Raw genomic sequence first — 20,808 nt, 5'->3', positions numbered from 1 at the left:
TGAGTCCCGCTCATTACTGGGGAATAAACTTTACTTTAAAACTCCTTGGTGGTCAGTTTCCTGAGCCTCAAACCTTATACTACCTAAGCTGACTGGGGAGGCTGAGCCTCTGGGCCCTATAGGACACCTACCACACAAGGCCACTCTATTAACTCAAGGATACTTAGCAGCTACCCAGTACATAAAAACAAACACAGGGAAATACAATAAATACATATCAACAAGTGAATCTAAAAATCAAGTGAATAAAAAATCTGAAGAACAAAATAAACTAGTGAACATAATAAAATCAGTGGCATAGAAAGGGAGCGGACTGACAATTCTCAGGGGAAAGAGGGTGTGGGGGTGTGAGAAGAGATTGGACAAAGATCTCACACCTATGGATGAGGAGAGTGGGGAGGTAGGGGAATGGGGTGGGATGAAAACCGGATGGAGAAGAGCTATAGGAGGAAAAAAGAGGAACTGTAATAATCTAAACAATAAAGATTTATTCAAAAAATTCATCTTGCAATATTTACTATACACAAAAGGGTAACTATTAAAATAGTGGCATTAGGGTTTCTGCCAAAATCGGTTTGGCTCAGTGGATAGAGCGTCAGCCTGCAGACTGAAGGGTCCCAGGTTCAATTCCAGTCAGGGGCATGTGCCTTGGTTGCGGGCACATTCCCAGTGGGGGGCGTGCAAAAGGCAGCTGATCGATGACTCTATCTCATCAATGTTTCTAACTCTCTATCTCTCTCCTTTCCTCTCTGTAAAAAATCAATAAAATATATTAAAAAAATAAAATAAAATAAAATAGTGGCATTAGGGTTTCTAACAGTTTGAATATTAATATCTACCAAAGTAGAACACTAACATAAGGCAATAGCATTTTACTAATCTGGCACTAACTCCTCTATCATTTAAATATTTTTTTAAGATGCTGGTGGGCATTGATGCATGGAACAGACTGACAGATGTCAGAAGGGTGGATGGAAGAGTAACTGTATGAAAGAAGGTGAAGAGGTTAGCCAACACACACATACACACACACACACACACACACACACACACACACACACACACACACGACATAGACATGGACAACAGTGTGATGATAACCTGAGAAAAAGGAGGGTATGTGTAGGTGAAGGTCCACAAAGGCAAGAAAATAGGGATAGAAAGAGACTTGGCGATAAGCACACAATGCAGATGATGTTTTATTAAATTGTACTTTGAAGCCTGTATAGTTTTGCAAACCAATGACACCCAAATAAATTCAATTTTTAAACAAGATGTAGATGTTTGATTTCTTTATTTTTTGTTCAGATTAAGTCTTAGAAAGGGAAACTCTTGGATTCAAACACTCATAATTGATGGAAACTAATTGCTATATTTACATGTTTAAGTGCTTCAAAATAATATAGGAAAGAAAAAATATAAAATGGATATATGGGGGTAAATGATGATGGAAGGAGACTTGACTTGGTGTGCTGAACACTCAATACAGTGTATAGATAATGTGTTGTAGAATTGTGCACCTGAAACTTGTATAATTTTGTTACCCAATGTCACCCCAATAAATTCAATAAAAAGTTAAAAAAATCCAAAAGATGAAAATTTGAAATGCTTAAATTAAGCTTCAAAAACCAGGGCAGGCATGGCCCATATAAGGATGAATAGAGCAAAATTTAAACATTACATAGTCAATGTTAACTTTTGGCATTTTATGTTCTGCCACTTTGAAAAATATCAGAATGGATGCTGCTTTTAGTTACTATTTTAGGTTAATTTTCAGTCTGCTGTTTGAAGTTCAGGGTGATCTTGTGTACAATATAAATCTCATTATATCCATGTGTACAATATAAATCTCATTGTATTGATTTATCCACTTCAAACGTGGTATGACTGTATACTTAAATGATCAGTTCATATACAATTCATTGTTTGTAACAATGCTGACAAAATCCTCTTGTTTGTTTGTTTTGGAACCACAAACCAATGAATGTGAATTACCTTTAGTTTATGGGGCAGGCATTATACAGTAAGATTTATATCTCTTATCTTAGGTTATTACTATGTATACTAAATATGTTTCTAGCCATTTTCTAGGTAAAGTAAAAGAAATGAATGCATAGTTATATGGCCAGGGAATAGGATGAGCAGAGTTTGAATTCCTATCTTATTGACCTTTATGTTCAGGATCCAGGTTTTTGTCACTTTGCACACAGCTTCTTTTGGCATAAGGAAATTGTTTTCAATAAATATATTTCTATTATTTCAAAACATATACCTAATTGTTCCTATATTAGTATAGTTCCTATTTGTTGGCTCACCACAGAACTGTTTTTTCAGAGCATGCAAAGCCATGCTAAGACAAAGTCTATGATAGCCACCTACTATTGCTCTTTCAACATCCACTGATCATTTCAACTTACCCACAGAATCTTTCCTCTTTGCTATATGCCTTAAGACCAATGTTGATTGTGCTCTACTTCAGTAGCACTTTTCCAGGCATTTTGAGCTTTGCATGCCTTGATGTCCTGCTGCCTGAACTCTGGCTTGCTGCCTGTTTTACCTCCTTATCTTCCCCCAAATATGCTGTTTCTAATGGAAGCAGAGGTGATATGAAAGCAAAGCAAAGAGGCCCCGGCCATATGCATGCTTCCCAAAGGTACAGTGTCTTCTGTGTAACACTCTGAAAGTAATGCAATTTTTAAAACACCTCTTTTTGGCTTAAAAAGAGATATTTTAAAAATAAAAATGTCAATTATTTATCTTTTTTTTCTTACCCAGGTCCATTCTTTAGACTGTGTAGGCTGAAGAGCTTTGTGGTTTAGGTTCTTTTTTTTTTTTAAGTTCTTTATGATTTATTTTTTTTTTTTAGAGAGAGAGAAAGGAAGTAGAAAAGGGATAAAAACATTGATGTGAGAAAGAAATATTAATTGGTTGCCTCCTGCATAAACCTCAACTGGAGATTGAACCATAACCTGAGTTTGTGCTCTACCTGGAAATCAAACTGGCAACTTTATGGTGCATGGGAGAATGCTCAACCAACCGAGACATACTGGCAAGGGCCTGGTTTAGATCCTTAATGAATGTATTATGAAGGCAATGCTAATCAATAACGAAAGTGCCTCTTTCAGTCTGCCTGCCTACATACTTATCAACCTATATGTCATTTCTTTCTCTCATTTCTTTACTAGTTCAGTGTTAGGGTAATGGTCACAATGTGGAAAGATCAGAGTAGCATTTGTGACAATAATTAGCAGTATCATTGAAGAAATAGTTATTGCATTTCTAAAATTTACTGCTATGCAATTGACTTCTTTATCTCTAAATTTGATTTTAAAATTTTGAAAAGAAAAAAAAAGATAATTGCATGAGGTGATGATTTTTTTCATCTACAGTGCTTTAAAAAATAGAACTTGGAAACATACATGAAGATAAGCATAAGCCTTTTCAACAAATTGTGTTGGTAAAACAATATTCACATGCAAAAGAATGAAGCTGGATCCTTGCCATCCGTCATATACAAAATATAACTCAGGACCTAGCCAGTTTGGCTTAGCGGATAGAGCATCGGCCTGTGGCCTGAAGGGTCTCAGGTTTGGTTCCAGTCAAAGGCATGTATCTTGGTTGCAGGCACATCACCAGTAGGGGGTGTGAAGGAGACAGCTGATCAATGTTTCTCTCTCATGGATGTTTCTAACTCACTATCCCTCTCCCTTCCTCTATTTAAAAAAATCAATAATAATAATAAAAAAAACATAACTCAGAATGGGTCAAAAAACATAAGTGTAAGAGCTAAAATTCCAGAAACTCAGAAAACATTGAGAAAAGCTTCATGACATTGGATTTCCCATTAATTTTTGGAAATGACACCAAAAGAATAAGCAACAATAACAAAATAGATAAATTGGACTGTATGGAAATTAAAAATTTTATACATCAAAAAAACTATCAAAAGAGTGAAAGGTAACCCAAATAATGGTAAGAAATATTTGCAAGTCATATGCTAAATATGGGGCTAATTTCTAAAATATATAAAGAATTCCAATGATGCAATGACAACAACAGCAACAAAACAACCCAAAATATTTAAAATTGTACAAAAGGCTTGAACAGACAATTCTCTAATATACTATGGCCAATAAGTACATGAAAATATATTCAACATCACTAATTATTAGGAAAGTGAAAATCAAAACAATGAGATGCCACTTCACACACTTTTGGATAGTTATAAGGCTATTATATAAGTCTCACTTATTATTTAATCTAATGAACAAAATAAAGTGAACAAAATGGGTCCAGAGGCATGTAGGCATGATATATCAGGCTGATATTGCTCACAGGGGAGGGGATAGATGGGAAGAGGTTAACCAAAAACTTATATACATACTATCTAATGGAAGAGGAATATGCAAATTGACCATACATCTATCACACCCACAAGCCACACCCACCAGCCAATCAGGAGCGAACATGCAAATTAACCCAACCAAGATGGCTGCAGCCATGGAGCCAGCAGGAGGCTTGGGTTTACCCGGCTATAGAGGAAGCCCAGCTTCCCCTACACCCTGGCCAGCCATGGACTCCACTCAAGGCTACAAAACTTTCAATTTTAGAAGATAAATATCCCAACAAAAATGGTGGCAGCCACAAAGCAAGCAGGAGGCTTGAGTTTCCCTGGCAGTGGAAGAAGCCAAACTTCCTGGCCTTCCGGGCCTCCACTCAAGGCTACAAATTTTTAATTATAGAAGATAAATAAATCCCAACAAAATTGGCTATGGCCAAATAGCGAGCAGGAGGTTTGGTTTTCCCTGGTGATGGAGGAAGTCAAGCTTTCCACCGCCCCTGGCCTGCCCTAGCCTTCACTAAAGGCTACAAAGTTTCAATTATACAAGATAAATATATCCCAGATACCAAGGCCTCCACTTGTGTCACTATGGTGTGTGGCCTGCCTGGAAACAACCACAGGCCCCTTGCCCAGGCCACGCCATTCTCCAAGGGAAACCCCATCCTGATCCAGAACACCCTTCAGTCAAACCAGCCGGCTCTCACCCAGGCACCAGGCCTGTATCCTATCTAATAAAAGAGTAATATGCAAATTGACCATCACTTCAATACACAAGATGGCTGTCCCTATGTGGTCAAAGATGATTGCCCCCATGTGGACACAAGATGGCTGCCATAAGATGGCCAGCAAGGGAGGGAAGTTGATGTTTGCTGTGATCAGGCCAGCTTGTGAGGGCAGTTGGAAGGGACCAGGCCTGGAAGGGTGGGCAGTTGGGGGTGATCAAGCCTGCATGGGAGGGAAGTTAGGGGTGACCAGGCCAGCAGAGGAGGAAAATTGGGGGTGACCAGGCCTGCAGAGAAGGGCAGTTGAGGTGGACCCTGGCCTGCAGGGGAGAACAGTTGGGGGTCAACCCAGCTGCAAGGGAGAGCAGTTAGGGGTGACCAAGTCTGCAGGGGAGGGCACTTAGGGTCAATCAGGCTGGCAGGGGAGCAGTTAAGACATCAATCAGGCTGACAAGCAGAATCAGTTAGGGGCAATCAGGAAGGCAGGCAGGTGAGCAGTTGGGAGCCAGCAGTCCTAGATTGAACACGCCCCCCATGCACGAATTTTGTGCACTGGGCCTATAGTATATGTATAACCAATGGACACAGACAATAGTGTGGGGAAGACCTGGGGTGGGGCAGGGACTGGGAGTAAAGGGGTAGAAGGGATGAAATTTGGGAGACATCTGTAATACTTTCAAGAATAATGAAAAAATTAAAAAATAAAATCCTGCCATCCTCTTGACTTAGCATCACCCCCCTATAGAATGGGGCACACAAAGGTACCTACCCCATAAGGACAAGATGTTAAGATACTGAAATTTTCATTTGAATTTACCGTATTTTCCGGCATATAAGACGACCCCCTAATTTTACAGTTAAAACATAGGTTTAGGCCTATATTCGCTGTATAAGACTACCACCCACTTCCGAGGCAACACCAGTTCTTTTTTTAATAGACTGCCTCTCTGACTCTGGCCAATGCAAGCAGGCTTTTTATGCATGCAAATTACACATGTTCTGTACCCGAAGCTACACTGTGTTCTAGTAAAAAGCCTGCTCAGATTGGCCAGAGTTAGGGAGGCGGTCTATTAAAAAAAGAACTGGTGTTGCCTCGGAAGTTGGGGATAGTCTTATACAGCGAATATAGGCCTAAACCTATGTTTTAACTGTAAAATTAGGGGGTCGTCTTATACGCCAGAAAATATGGTAGACTTAAGTTTAAGCCTGGCCTCTGCCTGTTCCCATTGAAAGATGACACAGTTTTCCCCTCTGGCAAGAGATAGAGTTCAAAATATGTACACAGATAATAATTTAATAAAAAAATTAATTAATTAATTTTTAAAAAAAGAGAGATGGAGTTATTTTCTGACACCCATGGGGACTGTTCTGGGACCCAGCTGCTTCCTATAATGATCCCATTTGTTAAGCACTTTCTCTGTGTCAGGCTCTGGCTGTGCCTGCTCTGTGTGCCTGTTCACTCATTTGAGAGACAGGTAATAGGTAGAAAGATTCCAATGGGAAAGATGGGTGGAGCTCCCAACACGGTGCCTAATGTTAGGAGCCTGGGTTCTGTGGTGAGCCCTGCCCTTCTGAGTCCTGTTATCACAGTGGTGGCTATATAACACATCAACTACAGTTCTTGCACACAGCAGGGGCTCAATAAATGCCCTCTTTGAGATTAAATAAACCTGGATCTAATCCTGGCCCTTAGGCTTTGGACACCTCACTTTCTCCTCCTGAGCCTTGGTTTGCCCATCTGAGAAACAGATTCACCATGGGAACTGGGCAGGAGCAGCACCCAGCACCCAGCAGAGCCTAAGACTGAGTGGCCAGAATGGCAAGTATTAGGTAGAGCATTCTTACCTCGGTGGGATGGCAATGACCTTTCTTCCTGGCAGGTCAGTGGGCCAACCTGCCCTTCAGATTGTGACACTCCTCCCCCAACCATGACCTCACCCCCAGAGTGGCCAGTGGAACTCTGAGGGGTTTGTGAGGTCACCCCATTCTGCTCCACAAACACTCTTGTGAGGCAGCAGCAACTGGCTGTCTGTCCCAGGGAAGCTTCAGAGACCCTGGGACTCTGGAGCCGTGGTCACACCAAAGCTCCTGAGAGGGACACAGAGCATTGGGAACCAAGGACACTCCAAGTGCTGACCCCGGGAGGCCAGAACCAGGGGCAGAACTGTCGTGGGCTTGCGGAGTGTCATTCAGCAGTTCCGGGAGGCCCACCGCCACCAGGCCACCATGGTCCTCAGGTGGCTATTGCTCCTGGTGATGGCTCTGCTCAAAATCACGACAGGAGCCATGGACTGTACCTTCTGTGAGCTGACTGACTCGTCTGACTACCCTGGCATCCCCATGACCTGTGGTGATGACAAGGAGTGCTTCATGGGCAAAGGGACAGACCCAGGCCTCGGCCCCATCATCAAAAAAGGTACCATGGACATGAGTTCATATAGTCGCCTTGAAGAGCCTGTCACCTACCAGGGCATTACCTACAGCCTCACCTTTACTTGCCGTTATGGAGAACTGTGTAACAGGTCCCTCAACCCCACCCCCACAGGCAGCCTGAAGGTGGGGGCCACCTGCCTGGCACTAGGCTTGCAGCTGCTGTTTCATTAACTGAACAGTGTGAAAAGCAGGGCCTGGGGCTGGTTTGAATGCTCCACTGCTCCTTGTGGGTCCTGATCTTCCCCATCCCCTTTCCCCCATTAAATGGCCAGAGGATGTAGACAAAAAATAAAATGATAATGATGATAAAGCTGTACAGTACTTTTTCATGGCAATGATAGTGTAACCAACTTTAGAAATAAGTAATAGTTCTCATGCTTTTAGAACTAAGGGGAGTGATCAGTTGAGAAAATTATTCAGATAATCTAGGACCAGAGGCCAGATATTTAAATTGTGGAAGGTGTTTGCTAAAAAGAAAATACAGGCCATTGTTGGCTGAACTGCATGTTGATATTTTAAGAATGGATGTATCACATTATTTAGCAGTTCTCAAATTTCCCTGAATATTAGAAACACTTGCCACCCTCAGATATTAAAACAGAATCTCTGGGTTTGGACCCAAGGCATTGGCTGTCTGTTTTTTCTTCTTTGTTTTACCTAATATTTTATGTTATTTCCAGGACTAAAAATACACATATGATAGGCTGTATAATAGGCTGTATAATATTGACCCACAGATCATTAAGGTGCTTATTATTTTTAAATATTTTTCTTTATTGATTAAGGTATTACATATGTGTTCTTACCCACCCTATTGTTCCCTACCCCTCTACTCATGCCATCACCCCCGCCCCTAGTGTCTGTGTCCATTAGATACATGTCCTTTGGTTGATCTTTCCTCCGTATCCCTACTCTCCCCTGCCTTCCCTCTGAGGTTTGATGGTTTGGTTGATGATTTTTTGTCTTTGAATCTGGCCATGTTTTAAAGTTCCATAAGAGTTGGATGGAGGGGTCAATGGAGGATAATGATTTCAACAACAAGAATAAATTTTAAAAAAACAATACAATAAAATAAAGTTCCATGAGTACCACTGGCAAACCAGAGTGACACATTCTGCAAGATTTTCTTGGGTGATTGTCCAAATTGGAAAGAAGTGAAATTGTCGTTATTCACAGATGGCATGATATTATATATAGAAAACCCTAAAGATTCCACCTAAATACTACTAGATTTACTAAATGAGTTTGGTAATTTAGTTGGATACAAAATCAACAACCATAAATTAAAGGCATTTTTATATACCAACAAATGAACTCTTAGAAAATGAAACTACAAAACAATCATATTTACCATTGCAATAATAAAAAATAAGATACATTGGAATAAACTTAATCAAGAAGTTAAAATACTTGTATTCAGAAATCTACAGGGCATTGAAAAGAGAAATAGAGGAAGATACAAACAAGTCAAAACATATACCGTATTCATGGGTTGGAATAATTAACACCTTTAAAATGTCCATAGTACCCAAAGCAATTTAGAAATTCAATGTAATCCCTGTTAAAATACTAATGACACAGTTCACAGATCTAGAACGAATATTTCCAAAATGTATATAAAATAAAATAAAAACCCTGGATAGCCCCAGCAATATTGAGCAATAAGAAGAAAGTTGGGGAGATCACAATACCAGATATCAAACTATACTACAAAACCAGGATAATAATAATAATAAAAAAGCCTGGTACTGACACAAACAGGCATATAGATCAATCTAACAGAACAGGGACCCCATAAATTGAACCACATCATTAGGGTCAATTAATATATGACAAAGGAGGCAAGAACATACAATGGAGGAAAGGCAATCTCTTTAATTCAATGGTGCTTGGAAAATTGGATAGGTACGTGCAAAAAAAAAAATGAAACTACATAAACAACTTACACAACACACAAGAATAAACTTAAAAGATGCTCATGTAAGTCATGAAACTAAAAATCCTAGAAAAAAAAAAAAACATAGGCAGCAAAAACTCACATAGCAGACATTTCAACAATATATTTCCTGGGGCAAGAGAAACAAAGAAGAAAATAAACAAAGGGGACTACATCAAAATAAAAAGCTTCTGCATAGCAAAAGCAAGTATCAGCAAAATGAAAAGGAGACTCATATTATGAGAGAACATATTTGCCAATGACACATTTGATAAGGGGTTAATTTCCAAAATATAATTCATACAGCTAAAAAGAAGGGAGACAGATAACCAGTTTAAAAAATGGACACAAGACCTGAATAGGCACTTCTCCAAAGAGGACTTATAGATGACCAATAGACATATAAAAAATTGTCCAATGTCACTAATCATCAGAGAGATGCAAATTAAAACTATAATGAGATATCACCTCACACCTGTCAGAATGGCTACAATCAATAAATCAACAAACAACAAGTCCTGGCAAGGATGTGGACAAAAGGGAACCCTAATACACTGCTGGTGGGAATTCAGATTGGTGCAGGCACTATGGAAAACAGTATGGGAGTTAGTTAAAAAAAAAAAATGGAATTACTGTTTGGCCAAGTGATCCCACTTCTATGATGATTATATATTAAGAATCTCAAAACACTAATCAGACAGAATATATGCACCCCTATGTTCCTAGTAGCATTATTTACAACTAGAGGCCTGGTGCACGAAATTCATGCATAGGGCATCGGGGCGGGGGGGGGGTGGGTAGGGTTGTCCCTCAGCCCAGCCTGCACCCTCTCTAATCTGGGATCCTTCGATGGATGTCCAACTGCCTGTTTAAGCCTAAATGGGCAGTTGGATATCACTCTCACAATCCAGGACTGCTGGCTCCCAACCGCTTACCTGCCTGCTAGCCTGTTCATCCTTTAGCCACTCCCCTGCCAGCCTGATCAACATATAACTTCTCTCCTGCTGGCCCCATTGCCCCTAACTGCCCTGCCCTGCAGGCCTGGTCACCCCTAACTATCCTCCTCTGCTGGCCTGGTTGCCCCAAAATACTGTTACCTGCTGGCCTGGTCACCTCTAACTTCCTTCCCTTGCCAGCCTGGTCACCCCTAACTGCCCTCCCTGCAGGCCTGTGTACCCCCAAACTGCCTCCTCTCCCAGCCTGGTCACCCCTAAATGCCATCCCCTGCAGGCCTGGTCACACCAACTGCCTTCCCTTGCAGGTCTGGTTTCTCCCAACTGCCCTCCCCTGCTGGCCATTTTGTGGTGGCCATCTTGTGTCCACGTGTGGGCCATCTTTGACCACACAAAGGTGGCCATCTTTGATCACATGGGGGTGGCCATCTTGTGTGTTGGAGTGTTGGTCAATTTGCATATTACCTCTTATTATATAGGAGGACAGCTAAGATCTCAAAACTTCTAAGTGTCCATCAGTAGTTGAGTGGCTAAAATAGCGATGGTATATTTACACAATGGAATATGACAGGGCCCTAAAAAAGAAGGATCTCTTACCCTTTGCCACAGAATGGATGGATTGGAGAATATTATGCTGAGTGAAATAAACCAGTTAGAGAAAGACAAATATCATAGGATCTCACTTATAAGTGGAATCTAATGAACATAATAAACTGACAAAATAAGTCCAGGAGCATGGAACAAACTAATATATATCAGGTGGGAACAACAGAGACAGGAAGATATTAATCAAAGAACTTTTATTGATTTGTTCATTTGAAACTTGTATGGTTTTACAAACTCACGTCACCCCAATACATTCAATAAAACATTAATTAATTAATTAATTAATTAAAATGGTATATAAAAAAGTGTATTTTCTAAATTAACCATTTTCATACTTGTATCAAGATATAATTTTTATATATCACTAATAACTTATAGTAAAAATAATCTACACTAGTAAAAGAGAAAAATGCTAATTGACCATACCTTCTCTACACCCACAGCCAATCAGAGTGAGTATGCAAATTAAACTAACAAAGATGGCGGTTAATTTGCATATTCAGAGTGAGGGAGGAGTGAAGACTAAAGATAGTATGGAAGGAAGAGGGAGCAAAAGCAGAAAGCGAGGTAACTGCAGGAGGGAAAGCATGGGTTCGGCAGGCAGCAGCAGGTGGCAGTGGGAGGCATGGTACATGGCAGCTGGCAGCTGAAAAATGCAGTTGGCAGTGGAAGGGAAGGCACAGGCAGCGGCAGCAGGAGGGAAAGTGCAGGGGGGGGGGCAGTGGCTGTGGGAGGGAAAGAGGGGGGTGGGGAGTGGGGAGCAGAGGCAGCAGGGAAAGCGCGGAGTGGGGATGGAAAAGGTGCAGTGGCAGGAGGGAAACCCACCAGAAGTCCTGTTCTTGCAGGAATCTTCCTGCAATGGGCATCTATTCTTTAATAAATGAGTCAAAGTTGTTCTTTTGAGTGGTAATGAGATCTGTAATAAGGACCAATCTCACCTTCCTGCTCTGACACACAAATAGAAAATTAAAGAACTTAATTTCTGCAATCAGAATAATTGGTGTATGACAGTAGAAGTTGGAAATCAGCACAAAATGTAAGAGAAAAGGGGGAAGAGATGGGAAATAAGATAGGGAAAAATAAAAGAGAGAGGAGAGGGAAGAAAAGAAAGAGCGAGGGAGAGGGAGAGAGAAAGAGAGAGAGAGGAGAGAGAGAAGGTAAAATGTTATTATACATATATTTTTTATCACAACTTCAGTCCTTTGACTTTTAACTTAAGGGAAAAAATTATTGTATGTCTTGCTGTAGCTTCATCAATTTAAAATTGCAATGGTGCTTACAAATCAATTCTGATGATACCAATGTTTCATGACACTTTAATTTAATCAGATCATCATAATTAAATTTTCCAAGTGATTAAATCACCTTTTATAAAGTATATTACTTTTATTTCAATTATTAATTAAATTTAATGAACATAGCAAACTCTCCTGAGTCTTTCCCTAAGCTATTGTCTGTGTTTCCTTACACCCCGCCAGTTCTTTTTAATTTCCAAACAGCAATAGATTGAGGACATAAATGCAGTAAACAAATAAGTGGAATTCAGTATATCTTGAAACTTGTCCATGAAGAATGATCATACTAATGGAATCAATCTTAGAAAATATTTAAGACTAGTATTTGTGTGGATATATAATGCCAAAATATAGAATATAAATGTTATTTCTGGTGTCATACATTTTGACTGATAATGAAACTAATATTTTAATATTTCAAATTTCAAATGTCAAAGGAGGAAGAATAAGACAGAGAAGAAGAGGTAAAAACAGCAGGAACTGCTGCCACCACTCCTATATTTCTTAGAAGAAATGATAGAAGTTTTTCAAAAGATAGTCTAAGAATGAAAACTATATTTTTAAAGATGACACTAACTCAAAAAAACATCAAAAATGATCAATTCAGGTATAGCAATAAACTATCATTTTGCAAGTTACAATCCACAATAAGCAAAAGCAAAAGGACAGACTAGAAAATTTTTATGTTTTGGAAAATTGATAATTGCCCACAATAGCAAGTATGCATTTATTCTTTTTTTTTCTTCTTCATATTGCAGTCAACTTCTTTAAAGGTTTCTAAGAGTTTCCATAGGAATGTTATGTGTAAAATCAACATCTGTGTGGGGTCTGGCCTACAGGATATCCCGATACAGCTGTGTGCAGGTGGCATGGGGTAGCCTCTGCCCCACATCAGAGTCTCTTTCACAATAGAGGGCCATATTTGTTGGGGATGGGGATGGGGGAGCTGGGAGGAGCAAGGGGCTGGTCCAGCCCTAGCCCTACATTGTGAGGACAGACCAATGGGAGCTTTGGCACTGTCAAGTCAAGTCCTGGTCCATCCTGGAGCCCAGCACCTTGATGTCATTGCTGATGTATGTGATTATGTGGTCCCATTAGTTCAAATTGAAGGTCATGGATTAGTTGTTGGAATTGCCTGATTCCCTGTTCCTATTCGATGTGGAAGTAAAGGTGGAGCTCATTGCCTGCCTGTATTGGCTGAAGCCGTCAGTGATTATGTTGTGGCTGTCCTTTTCCCTGATTGTCTTGAGTGAGTTCTCAAAGTGCTGGCTGTCATTCTCAGGGTTGAAGGGCCACAGACTGAGCAGCAGGAACTTACACCTGTCCCCACAGAACTGCAGCAGGTTCACACAGAACTTGAGCACCAAGAACTGTTGAGGTACTCATGAAGCAGAGCTAAAAACTGCTGGATCTCCTGAGAGGAGATCTTGTTGTGCAGTATGGCATGCAGTCCTATAGTAGCTCCATGGCCGTGGTGCTCAGCTTGCTCTTGTGAAGTGTCTTGGCATAGGGCACTGTGAACATGCAGGACAAGATGTCACCTGTGTGCAGCACTCAGGAAAGAAGAAGGTGCTGGCATCTATCTTGTATGACTTCTTCATGTCCACCTTGGTGGAAGAGTCATCACTACTGTGGGAGGACAGGTGGTAGTTGGTGTCAAGGTCCCATCAAATATAGCTTTGTCCATAAAGTTGATGGTGAAGTCCGTGTACATGATCTGGAAGATCTACCTTCGCTCCTCTATTGCCACATTGCTCTCCATGGCCAGCATCACCAGGCAACAGACCTCCACAGGCCCCACTCTACTCTACAACATGGAGCTTGTGGTTAGGCCTCTGTAACTTTTAACACGCATACTCTGGCTGAGGGAGACACTGGGTTCTATTGGTGTTTTCAAGACCACCAAGTGCAAGGCATCATGCCACATATAGGATATAGCCTTGCCACATATAGGATGTCATAATGGGGACCCTGAGGATGCTTTCTTCCCTGTCCCTCCAGGCCAGCTTGACATTTTAGGTAGACAGGCTGATGAGCTCATCATGCTCCTGGATCAACTATCCGAGAAGCTGGTGAACTCTGTTTTGTTGTCTATGAGATGCAGGTTCTCTGCCCTACAGGATGGTTTTAGGTTTATGGACATTAACTTATCCAAATACTTTATCTCCTTCGCAATGTAGTTGCTCAACAATCTGTCAGGCTTCACTTACTCAGGCAGGGACAACACCCCAATGTGCATAGGGCACTGCTCTGTCATCTTATCTCTGCTCTTTTCACCTTTGAAGATGACTTTCTTAATAGTGGACATAATTCCAGGTTTCTTGCCCTTCTTGCCATCCTCCTCCATGTTACTGAGTGGTTCCCACAGCCCTGACTGCTATGAGAGCCCATGTGAGGCATAAAATGTGTGCATGTAAAATATTTGAGTCTTGCCCTTAAAATATTGTGGGCAGACTTTTCTGATTCTTCTTGATCTCTGGGGTTTAGTAATAATAAGAGGTGTCACCTTGGGCCTATAATTAGAAGCTATTTGTTGATTCATGGACTTTGTATCTAATAGAATCGTGAAAGGAAAAAAAAAATTCTACAACATTTAACCATTTGGGGATATTTTTGATACAGTAATGTATGATATTCCCTAATAATACATTATTTCACAAAGTGATAATATCCTTATTTTATAAAGATATCCTATAACAAAAAATGTAAGATTAACTATATAATAAAAAAGTAGCAAAAAAACCATTATAAGGAAATGTAATAAAAATAGGTCTTAAGCATATGAAGAGTTGCTAAATTAACTCATAAAAGAAAAGATGAAAGCTGAGATTCCACTGAGAGGGCATTTTCAATTATCAGATTGACAAAGACCTGAAAAGTTTGGTGAAATGCTATGTTCATGAACATAAGAGTGAAAATACACTTTTATGTATTAATGATTGGAGTACAAAAGTATAACATTCACATGCACACATACTCCTTGCCCTAGCAAATTTAATTCTAGGCATTCATCATATAAACATACATGCACCAATGTGAAATGGCATACCGTATTTTCCAGCGTATAAGACGACTTTTGAAACGAAAAAAAAATCAACCGAAAATCAGGGGCAAAAGACCAAAATTGCACAAAAATTACCTGCAGATCTTGATGGCAAAGTAAGTCTTTTCTTTGAAGTGGGGGGTAGTCTTATACAGCGAATATAGGCCTAAACCTATGTTTTAACTGTAAAATTAGGGGGCCGTCTTATACGCAGGAAAATACGGTAAATAAAAGGTAATTTATTTCAGCATTGTTTGTATTAAGAAAAAGTCAGAAGTGACCTAAATATCCATGGTAATATATTGGCTAATTAAATTATGGTATGTCTAGAAAATGAAAAACTATAGCATCCTAAGAAATATTGAAGAAATTCCTAATGCACTGATATGGAAAGTTCAAGATATATTTTATTTTTTATATGAAATTATCAGTGACAATGGTTAATAAAATTAGATTATTTTCAAGTGTAACAATTCTACAATGCATCGTTTGTATATTGTACTGTGTGTTCACTACCCAAAGTAAAGTCTACTCCAACATTTATCCTTATTTACCCTTTACTACTTCCCCCCACCACATTTTCCTTCTGGTAATTACCACAGCATTGTCTGTGATAAAGAGTTTGTTTGTTTTTTCTTAATCCCTTAACCTTTTTTACCTAACTCCCACCCTCTCACCTCTGACAGCTGTCAGTATGTTCTATGTACACTGTATATGTGGGTCTGTTTCTATTTTGTTTGTAAGTTTATTTATTTCTGTTTTGTTTTAAATGTATTTTATTGATTTAAGAGAGGAAGGAAGAGGGAGAGTTAGAAACATCAATGAGAATCATTGATTGGCTGCCTCCTGCACGCCCCCTACTGGGGATCAAGGCTGCAAACCAGGCATGTGCCCTTGACCAGTATTGAACCCAGGACCCTTCAGTCTGAAGGCTGATACTCTATCCACAGAGCCAAACCAGCTGGGGCTTGTCAGATTATTTTGTTAATTAGATTTCACATATAAGTGAAATAATATGGTATTTGTATTACTCTTACTGGTTTATTTCACTTAGCACAATATTCACCAGCACCACCCATGCTGTCCCAAAAGATAAGATTTTCTTTTTTTTTTTCTTTTTTTTTAATGGCTGGCATATTTACCACAGATTTTTTTATCCACTCATCTACTCAGAGGCACTTGCAAAGTTTATAAATCTGGGCTGTAAGAAGTAGTCAAATGGCCAAAACAAAACACAATGAAATCCATTTGAAGTTTCAAGGACTAAAACGGAGAACAAAACAATAAAGACAATACCATTCAACAGCAGGAATTTAACAGTGATCTTGGAAAGTGCATGTATTTTCAACTTATTTCTCATAATGTGCCTAACCTCATTTTGGGAGAGAGTGTGATATACAGAGAGAATGAACACTCCAGAATCTTGCTATTTGCTAGCTATGAGGTCTTAGACAATTCAAATAATCTTTATATCTGCTGTTTCTGTAGGCTCAAAATAGAAATATAATCAGCTAAGTTATCATTTTGCTGTAAGGATTAGAAAGTTTGTGTATTGCCACACATGGGTATGTGTATTTGTGTGGGATATACAGAATTGCAAATGTACAATTTTTTACCTAACAATAGCTAATAATATGGCCATAATCACCATTCTTTCTTGTATTCATTCTCCACAGTGCTCCTGAACCCCTTCAAAAGACACTGTTCTTTTTGAGAAGCTAAAAGCTGCCCACATAACCCTGTCTTGATTGATAACCATGCATAGTATATTCAAGAAATCCAGTTTGATTCTAATATTCTGCAACCTGTCTTTCTTCCTTAAATTCTGGGGTTAGCTAAATATTGTGTAGTGCCCGAAATATATGCAATGTTTGTGGGCTTTTTTAAAAAGGAGCAGAAATAACTTTGAATACAATTATTAAAACAAAAAAGAGAGTATGGAGATCCTTCAAAAATTACAAAAGAAAATACATCTGCCATGTGGCCCTGAAATACCACTTCGAGATACTGATCTGAAGGAAACAAAAATACTAATTCAAAAATTATTTTTAAAAGATGTCTTATGTTCATTGCAGAATCTGCACTAATAAAATAGAGACATACAAATTGACCATCACTCTGCTACACCCACTAGGCAATAAAAGTGAGTATACAAATTAACTCAACTAAGATGGCATCTGCCACTGAGCTGGAGTGAGCAGGAGGCTTAGGTTGCCTTTGGCAAGGGAGGAAGCCAAGTTTCCCCCCTGCCCTGGATGGCCCTAGCCTCCACTCAAGGCTACAAAATTTCAATTAAGGAAGATAAATAAATCACAACAAATATGGCAGTGGCCATGGAGATGGAGTGAGCTGGAGGCATCGGTTACCCCCAGTGATGGAGGAAGCCAAGTTTCCCGCCTACCTTGGCTTGCCTAGGCCTCTGCTCAAGGCTACAAAGTTTCAATTAAAAAGGATGAATAAATCCTAGATACCTACTTCTAGCCAGCCCTGGCTTGTGCTTGGGTCTCCGGGGGGAATGGCCAGTCTGCAAACCATCACAGGCCCCTTGCACAGGCCACCCCATGCCCCAAGGGAACCCCCACCTTGATCCAGGACACCCTTTAGGACACACCAGCCAGATCCGACCCATGCACCAGGCCTTTATCCTATCTAATAAAAGAGTAACATGCAAATTGGCTGTCACTCCAACACAAAAGATGGCTGCCCCCATGTGGACAAAGATGCTCCCCCTATGTGGACACAAGATGGCTACCACAAGATAGCCAACAGGGGAGGGCAGTTGGGAGAAACCCAGGCCTGCAGGGAAGGTAGTTGGGGAGGACAAGGCTTACAGGGGAGGGAAGTTGGGGGACAGGCCTGAAGGGGAGGGCAGTTGGGGGGGGGGGCCAGGTCTGAAGGAAAGGGTCATTGGGGGGTACCAGCCCTTCAGGGAGGGAAGTTGGGGGGGACCAGGCCTGAAGAGAGGTAAGTTGGGGGTGACCAGGTCTGTAGGAGAGGTCAATTGGGGGTGACCAGGCCTACAGGGGAGGGAAGTTGGGGGTGACCAGGCTGGCAGGGGAGGGCAGTTAGGCACCAATCAGGCTGGCAGGAGAGTGGTTAGGTGTTGATCAGGCTGACAGGCAGAAGTGGTTAGGGCAATCAGGAAGGCAGGTAGGCGAGCAGTTGGGAGCCAGCAGTTCTGGATTGTGAGTGGGATATTTGACTGCCCAAAGGGGGCCCCCAGTTGGAGACAGTGCAGGCTGGGCTGCAGGACACACACAACCCCATGCACAAATTTTGTGCACCGGCCTCTAGTTATTTATAATCGCCAAGATATGGAAGAAATACAGATGTCCATTGATAAACACAAAAATAAAATATGGTACAATGAAATATGCTTATCAATAAAAAAAAGATTTTTTTTTGTGTAATAACATGGGTGGAACTAGAGAGCATTATGCTAAGTGAAACAAGTCAGACAGAAAGAGACAAATGCTGCATGATTTCACTTACATGTAGAATCTTAAAGAAACAAAACAAATGAATGCACAAAATAAATCAGAAACAGATCCATAGATAGAGAGAGCAAGCTAATTATTGCCAAAGGGGAGGTGGATTTATAAAATAAATAAAATAATAAATAAGTTCTCTGTATAGAGTGTGAAGCAAAAGTACAGAAGTAGTTGATTAATTATTGAACAAATGGAAACCCCACAAAAAACAATGAGAACAATAAAAATAAGTTATTTCAGCTCCTACCAGAAAAATACATTTTATCTGTACAATGTAAGGCAGTAATGAGCAAAAATAAAACAAGAAATACACTATGTAAAACAAATGAAGGGGAGAAATAAATCACATTTAACAAAAGGAAAGCTGACAATTTTATATGGTAGCATACATCCTTGGCTCCAGAAGACTTTAAGGATATTAAAATAAAATTATATGCTTTACTCCACCCATAAACAGAAATCATATCTGAGTTAAGTAAATCCAATGAATATATTTTGTAAACATATTTTCAGATACATTTTTTTCCTTAAGAATGTATCATAAAATGTATAGTTTCAACATTAGGGAATTTATACTTCATATTAAACTTTAAAGGAAAAATATGATCATTATCTCAATAGTAGAATTTTCCTAATAATTTGAATCAAAGAGAATTTACTGAATTTGATAAGCAGTGATATTCAAAAATTTACAGCAAAAATCGTACTTAATGGACAAACTTAAGGTACATTCCTCTTAAAATCAGGAACTAGTCAAAGATGTTCTTTAATACAAACACAAATTATTCTTTAACTTGTGTTACTGACCATTGATATAAGACAATAAGATGGTAAGAACCTGTGAGTAATATTAGGTGGTCAGACTCCAGAGACTTTACAATTTAAAAAAAATTAATAAGAAATGGTCCCTGCCCTTGAGGAACTCAATCCAATAAGAGAAATGGCATCTATCTTTAGGCAAAGGGTAGAGACTGGTGGAAGAAGTACTCAGAAGATGATGGGTTCATTTCCAATCTTGGCCACACATTAGCATCACCAGGGAGAACTTTTACTAGTAAACATCCTAATATCCAGTCCACACTCTGAAAGTGGAATCCAAGCATAAATGATTGCTTAAACTCTCCAGATGATGCCCACAAGCAGCCAAGATTAAAAGAGCAGTATCTCGCTTGACTCAGAAGAAAACATCTGGAACACCTCTTTCTTAGAAACATTTGGCAATAATGTGGATAAGAACAAGAGGTGGAAATAACAGTTTAGTTAAAGGAGAAAACAGAGTTATGGTATGCTGAGATAGAAACAAAAATTAATTTTTAAGATATACCTGGAGAATAGCTGAAATCGGAATAGCTGGAGTGGGAAATAAGAAAATGTTTGTTTGTTTGTTTGTTTTTTGTCCTAGAGTTTCTTTGTATGGCAAGGGAAATTATTTGGGGTTGGAAGTTGGCATGATAGAAAAATGGAGAGAGAGAGAGAGAGAGAGAGAGAGAGAGAGAGAGAGAGAGAGAGAGAGAGAGAGAGAGAGAGAGAGAGAGGAGAGAGAGAGAGAGAGAGAGAGATTCATACATATTTCCCCATGTTATGAAATGCCCATGATAAATACTGAGGCCATGTATAGTTTTATGGTTGACAGCTTCAGCTGTATATCCAGTTGACAGATGACATCAGTTGTCAGCCATATGAGTTGACAATCTTGGACATAAAGTCTAGTCTAGCCTTCATAAGTCTGTACGGCTAGTAACTATTTTAGTTTGTTTAGCTTCTCTCCTTGTATAACTGCTAAATGGATTATCACTGCTTTTGTCAAGTACAGAAACAAATTATAAATGGGAGGAGGGTGAAGAAGTCTAATGGTAAAATACAGGTTTCAGATTCTAATCCAGTTTTAGAAATCACTCATAAAACTATAAAACTGAGCCGAAACTGGTTTGGCTCAGTGGTAGAGCATTGGTCTGCGAACTGAAAGGTCCCAGGTTCGATTCCAGTT

General features: G+C 39.8%; 1 pseudogene across 1 annotated transcript; it reads right to left on the bottom strand.

Moving 5' to 3' along the window:
- Positions 1-13,739: 13,739 nt before the first annotated feature.
- On the bottom strand, positions 13,740-14,634 carry LOC311615501 (cerebral cavernous malformations protein 2 homolog; annotated as a pseudogene). Its single transcript has one exon. The product of its transcript is annotated as a cerebral cavernous malformations protein 2 homolog (transcript).
- Between the last annotated feature and the right edge of the window lie 6,174 nt (positions 14,635-20,808).

The sequence above is a fragment of the Pipistrellus hanaki genome (assembly GCF_964339955.1).
Source record: "Pipistrellus hanaki genome assembly, chromosome: X".
NCBI lineage: Eukaryota > Metazoa > Chordata > Mammalia > Chiroptera > Vespertilionidae > Pipistrellus > Pipistrellus hanaki.
Note: the sequence above shows the minus strand (reverse complement) of the source record. Positions and strands in the feature narration are given on the sequence as shown.